The 21,676-nt window shown below is 34.4% G+C and overlaps 1 protein-coding gene across 2 annotated transcripts in view; it reads right to left on the bottom strand.

Annotated features, from left to right (window-relative positions):
- The window catches only part of LOC551746 (transcriptional activator cubitus interruptus), a 175,939-nt gene that overhangs the window by 53,948 nt on the left and 100,315 nt on the right, over positions 1–21,676 (bottom strand). The window lies entirely within an intron of this gene.

Genomic DNA, 21,676 nt, shown 5'->3' with positions numbered 1-21,676 from the left:
GAGAATGCGGCTCTGTCCGCCCCACAAAAAACCCCCCGCAGGCCAAAGAGCAAGACGCCTACGCTTCTCGTGGTACCCACAGTCCACACAGTCTCTCCCTGTCCACGTTTCTGGGTCCCACCCACCCCCACCCGCTTGTGGCCAAGCGGTACGAAAAGTTTGTGCCTCTCCCTCCCTCTCCTCCCAACTTAACCTCCCGTGGCCTCCACGCTCAACACCCGAACGTTATCCGACCATGGCATCGCGTAATTAAGTTATTACGCTCGCGGGGGAACTCGTCCTGCTGCTCGTGCGCCTCTTTTGGAGGGAAGAAAAGTGGCGATGATGGATCTCGCTCTCTCTTTCTCTCTCTCTGATGCATGAAGTTTGAGTTATTGGTGAATGAAGGCAGAGTGGAGAAGGGTGAGTAAGTTGACAGTTGGAATGTTGTGAAGTTTGTTGATAAAATGAGAAAGATTTTCTAAAGAGATCTATTGAACTATTTTATTATAAAAGGCTTTAGACACATAGGTTAGATACATTTGAAGAAATGATATTCGTTAAAGAGATTTGTTGATTTGATAAGTTGTTGTTAAAAGTTTGAAATGTTGAGAATAACATTCGGTAACGAAAATTGTCTTCTAAATGATTCAATGTGATCATGAGTATTAATCAAAGACGTGATGTTTACAAATGAGATAATAATATTGCGTGATATAGGGATGAATTACTTCCTTTATTTCCTGTATATTTTCTATCTTGATACTTGCCAATTTTGCAAAAAAAAATTTTTATGGAATTGATAATATGGTATCATGTCTGGTAAAGCTATTGGAATAATTCTACAATAAAAGTAACTTGATGAATATAAATTGCGGATGTAAAATAAAATTTTTATAAACGCGGAATGGAGGTTAATGGTTTCGTTACCGTTATTTAAGGAAAAGTACTTAAGCCCGAAGTCCATCATCTAATATATGTATAATTTTTGTTAATCCAGGACGAACTTATTTCAAAATAAATTATTAATATAGAGAAATCTTTAATGAAAACTGAAACACAATGTATATACTATATTCTCAATATTCTGTGTACATTTAAATTGTTCACAAATGCATAAATATTCGTGGTCTTATCGATAAGTTAATCAATAACTAGTTTTTAAACAGAATGAACAAAGTGATTCGGTACAAATGAAACGAGTGATTGAATTTGAAAGAAATTACGAATGCTACGAAATTATGAAAATTTTTCCAACGCTCGAAATTTAGTTGGTGAAAAATAAAGACATTTAAAATTCCCGGGGTTTAGGGCTCGAAAATGGTTATTCATCGCGGCCGATCGCAATTTCCGTTCGTCAACCGAGGCCTCGGTGTGTTATTACCGGGATAAAATATGTGTTCCCTCTTCTAAGATCAAGCCGTTCCTTTTTCACGCGTCTAAACCCACCTCCCCCTTGGGAGAGCGCACTCGTAATTTACAATTTAGAACCCTTCCATTTCCTCTGTAATTACGAAACGGCCGACAATCCCGCTCGCTTTATAATACGAAGCTGCAGATGTTCCTTCCCTCCCCCCTCCCTCCCTCCCGCCGTACAAAGTTGCGCACGCAAAAACGCCATCGAATCGCGCGCGTTTTCTCTTCTCTCTTTCTAAGAAGATTATCACCTCGTCGGGACAGCAAAAAGCGTCGCCATCAGATGGGACACGGGGGAGGATTGCTTTTATTTTGCCATTAGAACAAGGGAGAACAAGAATTTACGTTGATGATTCGATTAGATTTGGTAATTAATACACTCCATGGTGCCAAAGTTTTGAAAAAGATGCTCGATATGCTTGTACATACGTGTAAATTGGATATCGTGATATGGTATGGTAATAAAGCTTTAAAAACTTTAAATGATAGATGGCAATCAGTAGGTGATTCGAAGATTCGTAATTCCTTTAAGGTAATTTGCAAGTTGATCGAAGGTTAATTGAGAGAAAAAATGGACGATTATATTAAGGCTAATGGAAATGAACACTTTAAGATCGATCGAAGATCATTCCAAGATTGTGCAAGTTTGCGAATCAAAGTTGAAATCAAGATCGATCAAAAATCGTCCTAAAAATAACTAAAAGTGATTCAAAGACAATTCGAATCGAGAATAACATCAAAACATCCATAATATGTTAAAGTTAAATAAATTTCATATACTTTCATATAACTATACTTTCTTTCACCTTCATTATAATATAAAACCTGTAGTAGTAGCAGGTGTTTTGCACCGCATTTTGCATGGCAAGACGACACAAAAAAAAGGAAGACCAAATATTCGCAAGGATCATCCACGAAGGAAGCCAGCACAGTCCCTGGTTCTTAAAAGTCTGCCCTCCCTTGCCTGGACTAATGTTCCACGGACAATTAGTCAAGTTCCAAACTTTTTTCGAAGATGCATTTTCGGGAGCAGGTGAGAGGGCCCGGAGCAACCCTTTGCCGGTTTCACCCAGAAGAATTCGTGTGCTCACGAATACACACGCGGGAAGCAACGCACAGGGAAGGAAGGTGTTCAGCTGGTCGTTAAGCTCGGGAAAACACGAGAGGTGTCTGGCAATTAAAGCGGACAAAAACCATGTTTCGGACTCTTGCTGGATCGATCGAGATGAAGGTCAACGGCAACATGAGTTATAAGAATGTTTTACTCGATGAAAATAGACTTTGCTTACGAATTATTTCAACACATTCAACATTGATGCCAATTTGTTTTATGTCAATAAATTATTCTCGCGTCTGTTAATAAATATCATATAACATTGTAATTTATCGAGGATTAAAAATTTAATAACTTGATAAATATAAAAAATATTGAAATGAATTTAGTGATGTGCAATATCAGTGCATTCAATTTTTAACTATTTATAAGATAATAAATATTTTTATTAATATATCAGATCAAACATTAATCTCATATATATCTTATTTATATAGATCATATTATGAAATGTTATACATATTAAAAAGTTAATATATAATTTTTGCAGCGAATAATGACAATTATTAACATTACTAATTTATTTCTTCAATTTTAGGATAACCGCTCATAAAATAAACTCGAAGAAGAAGAAGAAGAAGAAAAAAAAGAAACCTGTTATGACGATTTCCTCTTTAACAACCCAACACCACCAATACGAAACCAACAATATACCATAGATCCATCAGAAAGGCGTCATAAAACAGGCGACACCAACTATCCAATCTACTCATTCTCACGATATAAAGAACATCCTACAACCATCAGACACGTTGTCCTGAAAGGTTGTCCAGCCGCGCTTTATCCGGTGTCCTAGTGATTTCAGAAAATCCAACGTAGCTTCTCATCGGCTCGTTACCTATCACCGTGGAGGACCGTCGTGTCGGAGAAACATGTCCAAGAAGGTGGAGAATGACGAGCAGCGAAGTCAAGCTGGATAAAGTCGGCCGGCGAGAAAAGAAGAAGACCAAGTTGAGGAGGAGGAGGAGGAGGAGGAGGAGGAGGACGAAGAAAGAAAAAAAAAAAACGACGAAAAAGAGAAGGTAACAGCAGAGCAGAGAAGGAGGCCAGTGGATGGAGGTAGGAATGCTAGTGCGTGGGTCTGTTGCCTCTTAGACAACGTTGCCTCGAAAGCCGCGTCTCTATCAGCCACCATAAATAATTCTCGTCGCTACGTTCCTTCTTCGTCCAACCGCGAGCAGCTGTCTTCGTCGTGCGTTCACGGTGTTTTTCGGCCACGTTGTGAACACGGTGGCATCGGTGTGCGTACGTGGACCGGTTGGGCTAGAAGCGTTCGTATATACGAGCTGGGCCCTTTAAAAGAGATAGCACTCGAGAGTTGGGAGGGGGAGAAAAAAGGAACAGGTGGAGGGGAGAAAAAAGGAACAGGTGGAGGGGAGATGGGGGGATCTCGAAGCAACGCGGTCTGATCGAAACTGCATCGAATTTGGCTTCGGGTCTTAATTCTTCACGGGGCCTAGGAGTGGCCGCGTATTTTCTCCCTCTTGGAATTATTATCGACAAAACGTTGTTGCGTAAGGGGAGAAGAGAATTTTAGGGGAATTTTTTCAAATGTAGAATATTGGACAAAGCGTGAATAAGCGTGCTTAATTTCTTTGATACAAGATTTGATATTTACAGTGAAGTGTAGCTTTATTTTCTTCGATGTTATATTACTCTTCGATATACTTTGAGTTGCTTCTTATCCTTTTCATAACATTTTAAAGGGATAGAAATGATGACGACGTCATTACGTTTGATCAAGAAAGATATATATCCAAAAAATTGAGTACAATAATTGGACATTAAGTATTTCTTACGTTTATGGAATTGTTGCTACGTCATCATGAAATATCAGTTACAAACGTCAGCCGAAAAATACAGCCCGTAAAAGAGAAAGAAGCGGATTTAATGATGATACGTACCGGTATTACGCATGTACACGCATTGCAAGAAACGCGTCTCTCATTAGTGGCACTAATTACGAGCAGTCCTGTAGTCCCCGCGCCTTTAATGATTAGCCTGGCGATGGAATGCGAGAGAAAAAATTCTAATGTCGATGGAATACCTTTTAATTCATGATTAATAGACTTGACCATAAAGATATTGGAATTGAAGATAAAAGAAAGAAGAGCAAGTGTGATTGCTTTTTATCGTTTCTATTGTTTATCTTATACAAATTATATTCCATTAATATATTCTATTTTATTATATAATAAATTCAAATTGTAATTTGGGATTGCTAATTGTGAGATTCAAATATTTTTGTAATGAAACTATTAAACATTTAAATAAGTACAATATATATATAACTATAAATATCAATTTTATTTTATTGCACTATTTCTCAAAGTATCTTTCAATTTAAAAAATCCAAATATAAAGAAATATTTATATATATCATATGATATATATAATTTTTCATTTTCTTCTATTTTCATCACAAAAAGACGAATCATCTTCAATCCTTTTATATAGTCAATGAAAAGTCTCAATCACTAATTAAGCACGTGGTAGAGATTACGAAATACACCATTGCTCTCGTGGGTAACGATGTAAATTTTAAGCGTCCCCAAAAATCCAGAATCTTACGATCCGATCTTTTGACTTGAAGACATCCCCCAGCTTAATAGATCCGACGTGTTCCTTTCTTTTCTTTTTCTTTTTCTGATTAGATCAATGTTTTCCAAAGAAACGGAACGGTGACTGGTTTTTCCACTTAGGTACATGATTCGTCGATAAAATCGTTCGATAAATCCGAGTGAACGGGGTAATTATACTGAGTGAGCTATTTGGAAGGTTCGATTATCTTAGTTTATGTACAAAGAAAGAAGAAAGAAAAAAGTGTTTCAAGAAATATTATTCGATTCTACAAACATGATCATATAATTTTTACAATTTTCAATACATCTAAATATCGATTATTATTCAATGTCATAATATGATGCTAAAATATTCGGTTATTTTAAAAGTATTTTTCTAGATTTTTCATTTTTTTTATTGATTCTACTATATTATCTATCTAATCTCGTTGGAACTTCAATTTGTTTTCCAAAATAAATCTTTGATCTATTTGCACTATTTAAAAATATCTGGGATATCTTTTAGAGACATCTTTTCATCGAATCATTCTATTCATCATATAAATTAATCAATTTATAATTCACAAGATGAATTATAATTTAAATCATTATAGAGAATACGTTACGTTACGTTTAAAAATTATTCTCTCCTGCCGATATAGAATAATTTATCAAACATTGTCTTCACTACCGATCTTCCGTAACAACTAGTTACTATAGGTTATCCTCGGAGGAAACGAGAAACATGTTCACGCGAATGAAAAAAAAAAGGAAGATTTGAAGAAGAACAAGCAATACCGATTCCAATCGCACGCAGCCTCACCCTCATCGATTCCCCGTATTCCACGAGACAGCGGATTCAATTAGGCCTTTCCTTCTGGGTGTCTGCGTAATTGGCCAACGAAAGTCGTGAGGAAACTGTGGTAACAGTGGGAAAGAGCGATTTCACGGTAGTTGGCAGGCGAACGATCGCCTCATCGGGATCGCGGTGCGTGTCGATTACGACGGGTTCGCCATTAGAAAGACGAAGAAATAAAAAGAAGAGGAAGAAGAAGAAGAAGAAGAAGAAGAAGAAAGAGGGGAGGAAGAGGAGACGAGCAGGTAAAGGGGGGAATCGGTGGCCCGATAGAGAGGCGGCCTGCCAATCGTCCTTTCTCCCTCTCCTTAGCCGAGGCGTGTTCGCGATTCCAGACGAGGCCTCCTTGCCCTGGAAACCAAGTCAACAAGCCGGAGGTCTTTATTCGGATCACGAACGCGAATCACGTCCAAACCGAGGAGGGACACTGTCTCGTAACAAATATGCATCTCCCTCGAAACATGATGAATCGTGCTGCGGGGATCGAACCAGTTGTGCGTCGCGTGCGAAACGCGACTGGGCTTGATGCTGCCTCGAATCGAGTACACGACTAATTAAGAGAACTTTCATTTGATCCTTTGATACTTGTTTCTTCGGTAAAGAGCGCGAACGTTATTCTACGTACTACTGGGGAAAACGAAATGAGTGAGTAATACCCTTGGGTAGAGATTCTTCTCTTTCGTTTTACGTTGAAATGGATGCTGGATTTGAAATAATTATTTTTATACGATGATGGAAAATATATCATGCTATGTTATTTATTTGCTATTTAACACATATTCTATTTATAATTGAAATAAAAATAAAACGAATATGTACAAGCGAAAAATAGAAAAGAAACTTGAAAAAAAGAAAAGAAGATAGTATTTATTAAAGTAGAAAAAGTAATAAATAATTTATACATATTCTCGAAAATAAATTATATTATTTATATTTTTTATTATGTATCTTATATCTCTTTCAATATGTTTTAAAAGTGTCATGATAAATTATTATATCTAATAATCATTTTGTTTACCTGATTTAAAAAGATTAGTATTGGAAAAAATAATAAAATTAAATTATTATTATAACATTAATATTCTTTCGATTTTGATACTCAGCAAGTCGAGAATATTTTCTATATGAAACGAGATTATAAATTAAAAATTTAAATTTTAAAAATAAGGAAAAATATGTATACTATTGAAAAATTTTATTATTGAAAACTGAATATTATATATGTTAAATTTAACTTAATTTAATTTTATTTAATTAATTTTATGCGTTTGTCCGTTAATGTTTAGAAAAATAATTTTGTTATGCTAATTATAATGTATTTTTTTTTTAGTACTTGATTATTAAATTTATAAGATCATATACTTTCTACACGACAGACGCTTTATAACAGAAAAATATATAAACAACCAATAATTACGATTACAAAAACCAAATCGCAATTACAACACACGAAAGAAAATCTTATTACATTTACAATTGCTAAATCTCCAATTCTAAGCTCACGATTCTTAAAATAATTCCAAAGGAACGAAGAAAAGATACGAAGCAAGAATTCAATATCCTCGCTTAGACTTGGATCGAGTATTCCGGGGAAAAGCGGAGACGAACGGATCGAGGCTGGAAACAGAGTCAATCAGCGGGGAGATCTTCATTGGAATCGCGGAGGCGAATCACGTCCACGCCGAGAAGGGACATCCCCGTAACAAATATGTATCTCCCGCGGACCTCATACCCGGTGCATGCGACAATGCACACAACGACAGCCTGCACGGTTGAAATATACGGTGTGGCGCACGCACGGGGTCCTACCTACGGCTACCAATGCCATCTTCAGGAAGGGAGAGAGAGATAGAGAGAGAAGAAAGGATAAGAGAAGAAGAGAGATCGTGCATCGTTTTCTCGAGCCCCGGAGAGTCCGCCAACGGGTCTAACTAACCATCGTACACGTTCCACTCGAGCCACGACCTACACGCCGCTTATGCGTGCGTCCTCATAGCGATGTGCGCGAGTTACGAACGATTCTATTCTTTTCTTTTCTTTTTTCTTTGCCGAGACAAGAATTCGATAAGAGAAAAATTGGACTTCGATCTGTGGATTTTTATTCTTCGAAACTTTTTTGCTGTTTTTGGTTGGTCTATTGTTGCATAGATTTAATCTTGTTTATTGACGTTTAAAATATTTTAACAAGAATATTTATGGGATTGTATAAACTAATGCGATATAAGCAATAAAATAATGAAAGTTTCAAATAATTAATTGATTATTATTTTACTTAATATATTAATCTAATAAATTATAATAAGAATGGAAAAAATTATACCATTTTTGAATATTCAAATAGAATATAACAAGAAGAAAAATATAAAATATTAATACGATTATAAAACGGAATAGAAACTTTTCATCTAATATAAATTCTTCACAAATCTATTTTTTGATAAGCAATTTCATCTTATCTTTTAGAATTTATCATTATCCATATCTTCTATATCCTGTTTTACAAAATAATCCGTTTTTTGAAATTATTAATTTCCAATTAGCTAAATCCAAAATAAAAATCGATGTAAGAATATCCAAATTATTATTGCTCGTAATTTCTCTAATCTAATCCAAAGCAAGAGATTACAGCTCAAAGCTTTCACTACGATGTGGAAAGAACTGGACCCTCTAACAAAGAGATGTCTGCCCCGTCGGAGTTCTCGAGCGCGGGTGTGTGCGTTCGTCCTCGGTGATTACGTTCGTGTTACTTCGGGCATCCTCGTGTCCGAGTATTCGTCCCGAGGGGCCTTTAAGAGGGATTAAGGGGACGCACACGTGACGTTCACGAAGACGGGGCCTGATGGGTACACAGCCAGAGTAAAAAAGAAAAGTGTTCGATTATCCTGTCGGGGCCCACTCGCTAATTATCCCGTGGAAAATGATCAAAGCGACAAATTTTTTTTTAGAATAAACGAAACGAATCGATCGCGATTAGCGATCGAAAAATCGATGACTATATTATTTTTGCCTCTATCTCGATTCATCGTGCCAGCGTAAAGTGGTTTCACAGAAAGGTTGGATCCTCGAAACTTTCACTTTCCCATCCATTTACGATCATGAAGAAACGCATTTATTCGGTTCAATCGATCGATCATGAACCTTTATATTCGTCCTCCAGTTTTTCTTCTTTAACGAAAGAAACTGATGGTGGCCCTGTCATCAATTAATCTTGTGAAATTTTAGGACAAAGTGATGATTTATACGACTTGAAACGTGATCGATTGAAACTTGTATCGAACGTGTCCAGTCCTTGGGCTCCAGTTTTTGTTCTTTACCTAAAAAGGATTGATTTTTGATCTCTCGTGAGTCGATCCTATGAAATTTTTAGAGCCATAAATGATTTATGGAGATTAAATTAAACAAATGTTATTGATTAAACGAATGTTATTGAAATTATCTTTGTATTCTTTATTTTTTTATTCAATAAAAGTTGAATTTTAGTCACAATATAATTTTAAAGTAAGCTTAGAAGATTCGTAAGTTAAATTTCTTAGAAATTTTATTAGTAATACAAGCACAAGTGTAATGTCTCTATTAATATGTCTAATGTCGTCTGTACGACTTTTAACATAAAATAAATGTACCATCAATGGTACGTACAATGTTACTTCTTTTACATGTGTACAGTGAAAACATCAGAGGTTTGAAGAGAAAGTTTAGTGTGCGTGAAGTACGTATATGAGATCCACGTGCCAGGAAATGTGTTAACCTATGGCATACCAAAGTGGGGTCACTCAAAGATCCCAACATAATACATCTATAACAATAATGGGACTTACATGCCAAATAAATGACATTTATAGCAAATAAAATTTATTTTTATTTCGTTTCATCATTAGTATTCCCGACAGATTCAATGGAAACATTGTTATCACTAATGAACGACAATACGACCAATACATTGGAAGAAGTCTTCTTACAAGAAGAAAAGATCGATCGTCTCGTAATGACATGTTGAAAACTAATTGAAAATATATATTTTTGGACATCTTATTTATCCATAAACTCAATCATTCGTCATAAGTTACACAAAAAACATATATTGAACAGTATTTCGATTTGTATAATCGAATAATAGATATTAATTTATATTTATTTAAATTTTAATTTTAATAGAATTTAATCAATACTTTGGATATATTGAACTCCAACATTCCTTTATTTTATTAGTTTTAAACTTATTGAAGCTTTATCTCAAGATTATTTACATTTTACGATATTTTTATCCAGAAAGAAAATTCGGATAATCGAATCTTCAGTTAATCAAAATCATAGATAGTTTAATTACCTCTTTCGATATAAAATCATCATCTCAAGGTATTTCACGTAATTCTAAGAATGTATATTTTCTTCTGGCATTAACGATAAGAAACATATTGCAACGTACAATCTTATTAAAAATTTTGAAAAATAACAATTTTTTTCCCATAATTTATCATATTTTTTATTTATGTAAATATATTTAAAACACGTACATGAACATTTTTGGAAATCTCACTCATTCGTTCATTTTACAAATTCTATTTCATAACTAACAATCGTTCAATATATATATATTTATATACCTATCTCACTTATTCCCAAAATCTAAAAAAAAAAAAAAAAAAAAATTCCACAGATATCTCATAAACTATCAATAGCAATAAATTCAACAAAACGGGTCCCTCGTACCATCGAAAACACAACGAAGGCAGGGCCGATACGAAAGCTGTGGCCGGAGTTAAATAAATCGTTATTAGGGAAAACGCATCCCAAGTGAAGCGGCGATTTATCTTTTGTAGCTTTTTCTTTTCCAGTCGGAGCAGTTTCAGGTAAGGAAGGTGGAGCGAGATAAAGAGACGTCGGCGAGCGGAGGCGAAAGAGAAAGAGAAAGAGAGAAAGAGAGAGAGAGAGAGAGAGAGAGAGAGAAATTTCGGCTGTAACGAGGCGCGGCAGGGGTCTACCATGGTACCGGGGATCCTACTTACTCGGAAGTCGTCCTTAATTCATGCCACGATGCCTTTTTCTTGGCCCGGCCGTTCGCGGAAGGCCCGTCGATTCGGTAGTCTGACTAGGTTACCGCGTCATCTCTATTATACCACTGGGACCGTCGATAAAAAACGTTGCCTATTTCGTCCCGTCAGAGACAGCAGAGACTACATCGTGAATGTCCTCGATCTTTTTCGTCACGATCGAATCGGATGCATTGAGAACGGGATAATTGAGATTGGTGAACTTGTTTCGTCGATTTTTTTATTTTATATCACTTTTTTATTATGTTTGAAATTTTCGATCAGAATTTTTAATTCTTTGTATATTAATGTCGTGAATAAAAGAAAAAGCATTTAAAAAGAGAGAAAAATAGAGATTTGAATATTTTGGTTATTAAATTGATGATAAGCAACGACGAATAAAATACACGGCGACCTCTATATATATTTTTCAAATATGACGTATTAGGGTTCCTAACGCAGAAAAAGTGAAATTAATTAATCTTTCGTTTCTAATGTTAAGCAATTTTTCTTGGAAGAAAGATTCGTTTTCATCAAGATATTGTACGTTACATTCTAACTTCCAACATTCTCTCAATTTCTAATCATATTCCGCATTCCTCTCAGCATTCTTTCAACTTCTTCGAAATGAAATTTCACAACTCGTGCACAATAATCCTCGTAACAACAAATTCTCAACTTTTCAAATCGAATTTTTAGCCATCCCTCATAAAAATAATCCTTCTTTCTCGGTATTCTCTAAAATTCTCTTCACGAAACGTGGCGAGTCACGCACGCTAATCGCTTTGAACGTTAAATCTTCAATTCTTTCTCGAAGCTAATTTCCCACTTGTTTCCCACGTTAAATCTTTTTTTTTTTTTTCTTTCTTTCTTTCATCTTTTGCATGAAAATCAACAGGTTCGTGCCAGGTTGTCGTCGTCGAAGGAGGTCCACGGAACGACAGAACACGTGCCGGTTCCACGGGCTGCCGGTTCGAATCTTATCTCATCGGGTCCGAGTCAGCTCTGGAAAGTTCACGTTGTACACGGTACTCGATCTCGAATCCCCGGCTTCTCGCAGAGGGGACAGAAGAGCGCTCGTCGAGAGCTCCGAGGAACCGGTAAGAACATCTCGGGCGTTTCGATCGTAACGCCTCGCGAACGTAACGACTCCGCATTCCGACAAGAAAAATGTCGACCGGGAATATTCCTGCTGCTCTTTCTCTCCTTCTTTTCCTCCTCCTCCTCCTCCTCCTCCTCCTTCCTCCTCCTCCTCTTCCATCGCCGTCGTGTCCCCGTCGTTCGCGAAGGGGACACGCATAACGCGGGAAGAAAGAGAGACAAAAAGAAGAAGTGGAAAAAGAGGGGAAAATAAAATGGGAAGAAGTAAGTGGAAAAAGAGGAAGAAGTGGCGAGGAGGTGGGGGGGAGGGTTTAAAGGAGGAGGGAGCGATGCTTGCGCGCGAAGAAACGCGAGGAAGAGAGAGAGGAAGGCCCTCAAGCTGCTTCACACGTGGCGACAGTCGCGACGTATTCACGCGTGCGTACGTATTTATAGCGGCTGGTACATTGTCGGCGGTCTTTAAAAAAAGAACACCGGGCTTGACAGCGCGAGGAGAAGGAAACGAGCGGATCTCGCTCGAGCTTGACGATCCGCGAGACTCTACGAACCTTTGTCTTTTCCTTTCTATGGGTATGGCAAATTCTGAGAGAAGGATTAGTTTTATTTTCGCGGATACCCTTCTCTTTATGTTCGAAAGATTCCGTTCTATTAATTGAAACGTTTTGTTTTCGTTTTTTTCCATGTGTGCAATGCAACTTTATACAAATAAGTTTCTTTTATTTCTTTTTTTTTTGTGTATATAGAAGGTTTTAATATTTCATATTTTTTTTTAATGATAGATTTCTTTTTTAAATGTTTTGAAAAATCATTTTTTGTTATTTGCAAAATGTTTATTTTATTTTCGTTAGGTTTTCCTTTTCATGTTTGAGATTTAAATAAAAATGCGTTGGAAAGATCTTGAGAATTATTAGATAAATTTTTTTTCGTATACGAATGATTTTTATAAGGGATATTTCGATTTGAAAAGTTGAGAATTTGATGTTACGAGGATTATTGTGCACGAGTTGTGAAATTTAAAGAAGTTGAAAGAATGCTGAGAGGAATGTGGAATATGATGAGAAAAAGTAAAAAAATGTTTTTATTTTTGTAAATTTTTCTTAATTTAAATATACAAATGAAAACTTTTGTTATTTTTGTTTTAAATTTAGGAATGATTCTAAAACTAATATTCGTTTCATCTCTATAGATTTTTCTTCTCCATCCAAAGACATTGGATTTTTGGAAATTTCAAAGACTTGATATTGTATTCCTTTAAGGATTTAAGAAAAATTTAAGAAATAGTGTATACTTGCTATACGTGTTTATATGTCAGGTGTTTATAAACTCTTGCGGTTTGCCAGAGTCGTTTATTGTGTTTTGCGGTATGTCTGCGGGGGAGTGTGACTCAATGTAGCCTTTGATTAGGTGTTTGGAACTGATTGTTCAGGGGTAAGTGCCTCCAGTAGGCAGGGAACAGGAAGTAATTAACTTTGTTAGGATATAAGAAATTGAGATAAATATAGAACTATGTTTCAAATTGTATCACATGCAATTTATTAAAATTTATCTAACTTTCTAAATTAAAATCTTTTTTTAAGCTTAGCTTATTTTAACAAATTCTAAAAAAACATGATATATATGCTGATTTAATTCCACAATAGAAATTCTTAAATAGAATATTTCTAAGAGAACCAATATTAATTACAATTTCATTCTAATAAAAAATAAGTTTCTAATTAAAAGTAAAAAAAGAAGAAAGAAAAATTTTTCTATACTAAAACTATATCCAACACATAATTTTATTATGTATTATCAAAACATTACTTCAAGAATATTCATATAAAATAAGACATCAAAGTCTAACAATCTCGAATAATTCCTGTACATATTTCTCTCGATTTGACAATCGTTTCGCAATCAAACAAGCAAGTCCAATCACTTTCATATATCTCTTCACCAGTCACCACCAGTTCACCAAATGCCGACCGCATTTTAAATGCATCGCGGTCCTCAAAAGTTTCGTCGAGTCGAGGTCAGTCAATTAACGATATTTCGAGCCATCATAAACAAGCCTCCTTTCTCTCTTTCTTTTTCTCTGAATCGCTCCACCACCCCCTAAATACTTGCCTTCGACGCCGACGTCGACGTCCTTTCCCCTTTTCTTCACGATAGCCTCTCCCGATTCGAAACAATGGCCGATTGTTTCGCGTTGTTTTCGCCGCGGCGCCAATTGTTTGGCAAACAAACGGGCCGAGTTCGCGGCTCATTGTTGGCCATCGAGCGTGGCACACGCCTGCTTTTTCGACTCTCTCTCTCTCTCTCTCTCTCTCTCTCTCTTTTTCTTTCTCTCTTTCTCTCGACCCCCCTTGTTTAATGTCTTCCCAACATCCCTTTTTCCTCGCCCCCTGTCGAACGGTGGCCGCGAACAGCACGCAAAATAATTATATTGTCGCGCAATAAAGTCGACGGGGGTACGTCGTGCCGATTTAGTCACGGTCCAGTGGGCTCCTATTGTGGCCGGAAACACGGTGACAACGCCTCCCTTCCGGATAAGGAGCCGCGGACCAGATTAGGGTTGAGGATCGCGAGGGGTGAAAAAAGGAGTGGAGTCGAGTGGATGGATGGTAATTGAACGTGAGAAGGGGAGGATTGATCGATGCTTGTGAGATCAATGCGTCTTTGTTGATGTATTGACGGTAATCGTTAACCCTTTTTTATAGGAGAACGATTAAGGGCAGCTTTGTGGAAGCAAGGTGGAAGCATGGCACACGCCCAGTTTCCTTTTTTTTTTTCACGTGGTCAAAGGTTTCGCGATGAAACAATGGTGTATATCGAGATTGAGCACGACGTTTATACGCCTCGATGAACCTTTTCTTCCGGATTCGAGTTGTGGAAAATCAATTGACTCGGATGAACGGTGCTTGACTTTCGAGCTTTTACTGTTTTGCGATTGGTGAGTATAAAGGTATTTCGTTTTAGAATTTATGAGCAGTTTGTTATTAGTTTAATAATTTAAGATTTTTATTTATTTATTTTTAATAGAAAATTTAAATAAATGAATTAAACATATGAAGTATCGTACTTTTTATTCTTTAAATTTTTATTGTTAATATTTTTTTAGTTTTCAAAATTAGAATTAACCTCTTTCTGTATAATCACAATAATATTTCTATTTTCTATTTTCCCCAATTTTCATAAATTTTCATCATCGGTAATTCAATTAAAATAATTTTCTTATAAATTACATTATTACTTATACTTACATTATACTTATTACATTTATATTTTATACATTCATAATTTATATATTAATATTCAAAATTAATATTCAATTTCAACGATTTTCGGTAAGCGAATTCTAAATTTAAAATATAATAAGATAATAATAAATATGTCAAATAATAATCATTTAATTTGAAAACTCTTTCCACAGAAAGATAATAAGCAATATTTTGTCTTAGATATCTCTTCATATAATCAATTCATCAATACCTTTTAATATCCCAATTTTCAAATCAATCATCCCCCTTCTAATATTTTAATTCTTAATTTCCTCATACATGACCGCAATTTCATCTTTCTAAAAAAAAAAAAAAAAAAAAAATTCATTGAAAAACAAGAATTCCAATATCGCGCGAGCAATAATCGAATAGCGTGCGTTTCCTCCTCGCTAATCTTGCCCGAATCCTCCAAAGCAAAGCCACACAGTATATCCCCCTCTCACCTCTCTTCCACCACGTAACGCTAACGGCCGTTGTTTTGCCGGCGTTGTTCTAAGCGCCAACTTCTTTTCTCTCGTCCCGATTTTTTCTTCCTTCCCTCCCTGCGGCCGCAAAAACCGGGGCGAACAAAGACGATCCACGGTGGGGCGCCGTTGCGAACCATCCAATTTGCATACAACTCTCGCGAAACCATCGAAACGAACCGCGCACGCGAAACGTCTTTATACCCGCGTCGGCTTTCCGCATGATTCGCCTCTTTCACTCTTTCGCAATTCGAATCAAGATGTGAGGCGAGCGCTCGTTTTAATGCGAACCGTTTGAACTTTGCACGATCGTTTCCGCGTGGATTCCCGCTTTCTGCCAGGAAATTCCGCGTGCAGGAAGTCGCCACTGGTGGCGCATACCTGGTGTTAATTGTCCCCCGCCACGAGGAAACAATCGAGTTCCATTCGATATGGAATGATCGATGTCGATGGAAGGGGTTGATCATCTTACCGCGTTTCGTTTGTTTATCGAACCGTTTATCGTATTTCTTGTTTCGAAGCAATGTTTTTAAGACGGACCACCTTCGTTCGCGAGAATGGCACACGACGAGATTAATTGTTTGAATCGGTTGAGAATAATAGTTGAGGAAAATCGGAGGGGGGGAGGGTTATGCGCAGGCTCGTGGATCAATTTACGGATGGATGAGTTCTTTTTCGTGATTCCAGAGGCGAAGAAGTTTAAATAATTCATTGAATCGGTTGGTTTTGAAGGTGATGATGGTTCTGTTGCTTTAAATACGTAAGCATATGTCGGGTAAATTATTTAAGGCTCAATTATTTTGGGATAAATATTCGTTAAAACGTTAAGATTAGTTTGTTTTTCCTGTAATTAATCATGGATAAAAATATTTTTTATATAAAATAGATATTATAATTTTTGTATTTATAAAGATTGATCATAAAAATAAATAAAAGAATTAAATGTTATATAATTTACATTGTTTTTACAATTAAGACATAAAAATATATGCATTTATAAGGAATTTAATTATTTAAAAATATAAAAAATCTGTATAAAAAGAAAAAGTATAAAAAATATTCAAAATACTTCTTAATAATATTTAAAGAATGAAGTAACACTCCGTTTATATTCTATTTCTTTAGTTGTGTTTATTAAATCGTGACATGAATATTCGAAATTTAATTATTGCATATAATATGATTGTTAAAATCTTGTCAGAAATATCAAAAATCTTAGAAAAAAATAATTATTAAAAAATAAAAATTTTAATTTCTAATAATTTTACAATATTGATTGCAATTGACTTGCAAATATCAATGATGATTTATTTAATCAAAAGTATAAGGTTAATTTTTTTTTTATTAGGCAAATCATTTAATAATAAGATAGAAGATTTAAATGGAACTTGTTATACGAAACTGTTAATATAATAACCAACGAAAAAACTGTTCCATGAATCAATCAAGAAACATTTGCTTATGCAGTGAATAAAGAAGATAAGATGTTCGTTAAAATGCTCCTTTATGCTAATACAGAAGATGTTCTTAAATACCTCTCTCGAGAAGCTCATTATAAATTCGAAGAATATGCTACTGTTGCTTGGATCACTGAAATTTAGCCACTGAAGTCTATGACATCACAGTCAATATCAAGTTACGAAACTAAAAAAAGCCTAATTTTACAAAACGATATCTTAATTCATCCTTAAGATTTTATTTATTCTCTTAAGAATAATTAAGAAAAAAAAATCTTATTTTTTTTCCAATAAAAATGAATATGAATAAAAATATTAATAATAATCGTACATTCAGAATAAATTTATCTATGAATATAATCACTGAAATTTAGCCACTGAAGTCTATGACATCACAGTCAATATCAAGTTACGAAACTAAAAAAAGCCTAATTTTACAAAACGATATCTTAATTCATCCTTAAGATTTTATTTATTCTCTTAAGAATAATTAAGAAAAAAAAATCTTATTTTTTTTCCAATAAAAATGAATATGAATAAAAATATTAATAATAATCGTACATTCAGAATAAATTTATCTATGAATATAATACAATAAGAATATTTAAAAAAAAAATATTATAATTAAAAATCTGATGTAGATTTTATCTATGAATGAAATAATAATAATTTAAAAATTCACTATAAAACATATTTAGAATAGATATTTAAAAATCTGAGAACGTATAAAGAATCATTTGTATTCTATCAGTGTTATTTCAATTTCAAATTTCTTGCTTGAAAAATATTATTCTAAAAAATAAATCATTCTATTTTTCCATGTATCTCATTTTTAAAAATCTCTTTTTTTGAAAAAATTTAAAAAATCTGAAATAAATAATAATTAAGCAATAATAATTTACTCACAAACCTATTAAGAATAATTAAAAGTCTAAAAGTGAAAAATAATTCCACTAAAATTATTTCGATTCAAATTTTCCATCTTCTTCAATTACTCCAAACAATAAATCATATTTTAATTTTTTTTACTCATCTTCATTCCATCAATCTTAGAAAATAAATTAATGATGAAAAATGAATTAAAAAAAAGATTTATTTACAGAGGAAAAAGATTTACATATTAAGAATAATTAAAATTCTGAATCTGAAAAAATAAATTTAATTCATCACAATTATTTACATTTCCTCCTTCCAAAATAATAAAAAATTACATTATCAATTTTTCACGTTTCCATTCATCCCTTTACGAAAATGATTGAATATCAAAAATTATCCCTTAACTCCCTTTCTTAAAAAATTCTGTCATAGAAAATAAATTAACTATTGCAAAAAAAACTTATTTATAAATTAAGAGTAATTAAAAGCATCTGAATTTTAAGAATGAATCTAATTCGCATTTCATCATAATTATTTAAATTCCCTCTTAAACAATAAATCATACTATCATTTTTCCTCAGCTTTCATTTTTTTTACCAAAAAAACTAAATTTAATCTTGATACTCGGTTCTTATCGAGTTAAATTAACAAAAAAGCTTTTACCACGAAAAAAGATTAAACACCAAAATTCTTCCAATTAAATTTGGAATCTTTTCTGAAGTGGCATGAACACAATCATTTTAATAATTCCTGCACTGGGGAAAAACAGGATCAAAGCAGATCCCATGAACTGGATCTGAGAAAATATAAGGGGTGGGCGATGTTGTGCGCAATCACGATGATCTCTAGTTTGCTAAAGATAATTACAGGTTGCCACGAGCATGATTCGGAACCGAGAGGAGGCCAGATCTGGCAAACTTGTCCCGTCAGAATTAAGAGATCCGCGTTCATCGCATAATTTCTTCATCTCGCAATCAAAGCCCTGTCTTCTTTTAATCTCCTCGTGTAAAAATTCTCGAAAAGCTCGTTGAATTTCTCGGTTAAGGAAGGTCGAAGGTTTCCCTTCGTTGCTGTAATCCGTTTCGAGCACTGAATGGTGAGAAGATTTCGTCGACCCGGATAGCTTAATTGGTTTGATCTTTCGGTGGATGAGGCTTACTTAAGGGAGATCCGGTTTGGATGAAGATCGTCGATTGTTGAAAGTGATTTTTTTTTTTTAAATAAAAAACAATAGAATATATTTTTTTTAAATATATTCAGATATTCAACGAGATTATAAGTAGGAAAAATCTTTAATCTGAGGAATTTGGAATCATAATAGTCATATGGAAATTATTTGATAAATTCATATTTATAATTGATATTTAAGGAAAGAAATTTTTTCACATATATTAATATTTTTATATTCTCTCTTTAATATTATATCTGGATTATTTAATAATATTAGCATAATTTCATTTTCAATCCTTCTTTTGTGTTAAAAATGATTGAATATTTATATTTTGAGTTATATAGATACATGATTTATTTTAAATTTGTATTACATTGTATAAAGAATTAGAAATTAATCTTTTTGTGATTAATTAATTAAACTAAATTAGAAATTTTACAAAAAATAAATCAAGATGAATTGCTATAAACAATAATGATAATATACATTTATGCAAAATTTAAACAAAAATTTACAAAATGCATATGATATATAAAAAAAAGTACTAAATATTCAAATACAATATATTACATATTTGAAGAACAATAAGAAATCTTTATTCTTATTAAGCTCTATAGATTCTTTAATCATATTCATACAAAAAGAATAAAAAACCATCTTAATTTATACTCTACGAAATCGGGAGATATAAAAGAATGTAACAAATTACCTTAAAAATTTGAGAACATAGTCACCCTTGACTCGATGTAAAAAGATCCTCGTTCAAGAATTTTTTTTACGACAAAAATGGCAACAATCCCAAATAAGGACAAGCAAACCAAAAAAAAAAAAAAAAATCAAAGAATCACCACGAAAAAAAGAACAAGAAGCATCGCTGCCCTCTTCCATACATAAATTCATACATTTTCGGCCGGAAATATCGACAAAGAAGGTGGAGCTTGTCAGTCTTCCCGTAATTACCTTCATTAAAAGAAGTATACGACAAAAACAGGGCTGAACATCGAGCGGCATAAAAGCGCAAATTACCCTTTCGCTGCATTAACGTCGAATTAATGAGTAATTTAGCGAGTGATCCCTTTCCCCCTCGCTCTCCACCCCTCCACCCCACCCCCTTTCATTCCTTCACTCCAAAATAATCGCGGTTCATAAATCGGGGGAGGGTTACGACGAAGCCGCCCCATGCGTGGGACGAAGAAAGGCGAACGTGGAGACGTGGACGAGATGGACGGAGACAGGGAGAAAAGAAGAGAACGCGCAAAAATAAATACAGAAACCGGTGTGCGTGGCGATGGTGATTCTTAAAGTGCGCAGTTGCAGCTGCCGATGGTCGCGGGATGCGGCCGCGGAGAGACTTTTGCGATCGCTTTTGCCCATGCAGTCGGAGAGTTTAACAACCAGTAATTGTCCGGCCTGGCCTGTCGGAGCCGTAAAATCCGAGCGAGAGCAAACAACCCGTCGTCCCGCGATCTCTTCAGGGACGGCTCGCGGCGCTTTGACGCCCGGCGGATTAACTTTTGCCACGGCCGCCATCGCGGAGGGATACGTGGGGAGGGGTGGGGCGAGTTTGCCTCGTTCGATCGGGCTTGCGCGGGAAATGGGTACGAAAGGGAGAAGATTTTGCACGGTGTGTTGTATTTTCGATGATGTTAGAGGCGCGGTGCTTGGTGCTCTGAATTATGATAATTAAGGAATTCTTTCGAAGATTATGTTGGTTTAAAGGCATGGATTGTGGACGGTGGTATGCAATTTAGGGATATTAGACGGAATCCTCGACGTAATTTTAATAATGTGGTCTATAGTAAGATTTTTTTAATTTGGAAGATTAGCTGCGAATATATTCCGGGTAACGATGATTTTGATCGAGAAGAAATATATTTCGAATAATAATTTAAAAATAATAATTCGATTAATGCGTTTCAATTATATTTTTTTCTTCAATCAATTTAAGATGAATATTTGGAATGAATAACAAATTGAAGAATTGATTGTTTGAGGAAAACTTGTTCTTGAGACAAGTTATTTTTATTAAAATAGTAATTTATTTTGTAAAATATTAAATAAATAATTTCATATACATTTATTTAAAATTCGCTCAACTCTAATCTAAATGAAACAAAACATTTCAGATAATAATATAAAGTTTAAGAAAAAAATGCTTTATCTGAGATAACAGATCTCTTTTATCTTTCTTTTTTTTTCTACTGATATATAATTTATATATTTTTATAATTTCTTATATAATAAGAAATTTAAATACCATTCATTTTATACATATTACATTTTTTTAAATATCAATAATGATTAATTATCATTATTTCTTCTTTAAATATCATGTATTTTATAAAATATTCTTTTAGTTAGAATATTTCTAGCGTGTCTAATGATCATTTC

The sequence above is a fragment of the Apis mellifera genome, linkage group LG4 (assembly GCF_003254395.2).
Source record: "Apis mellifera strain DH4 linkage group LG4, Amel_HAv3.1, whole genome shotgun sequence".
Taxonomy (NCBI): domain Eukaryota; kingdom Metazoa; phylum Arthropoda; class Insecta; order Hymenoptera; family Apidae; genus Apis; species Apis mellifera.
This window is presented reverse-complemented; position numbering and strand designations above follow the sequence as displayed.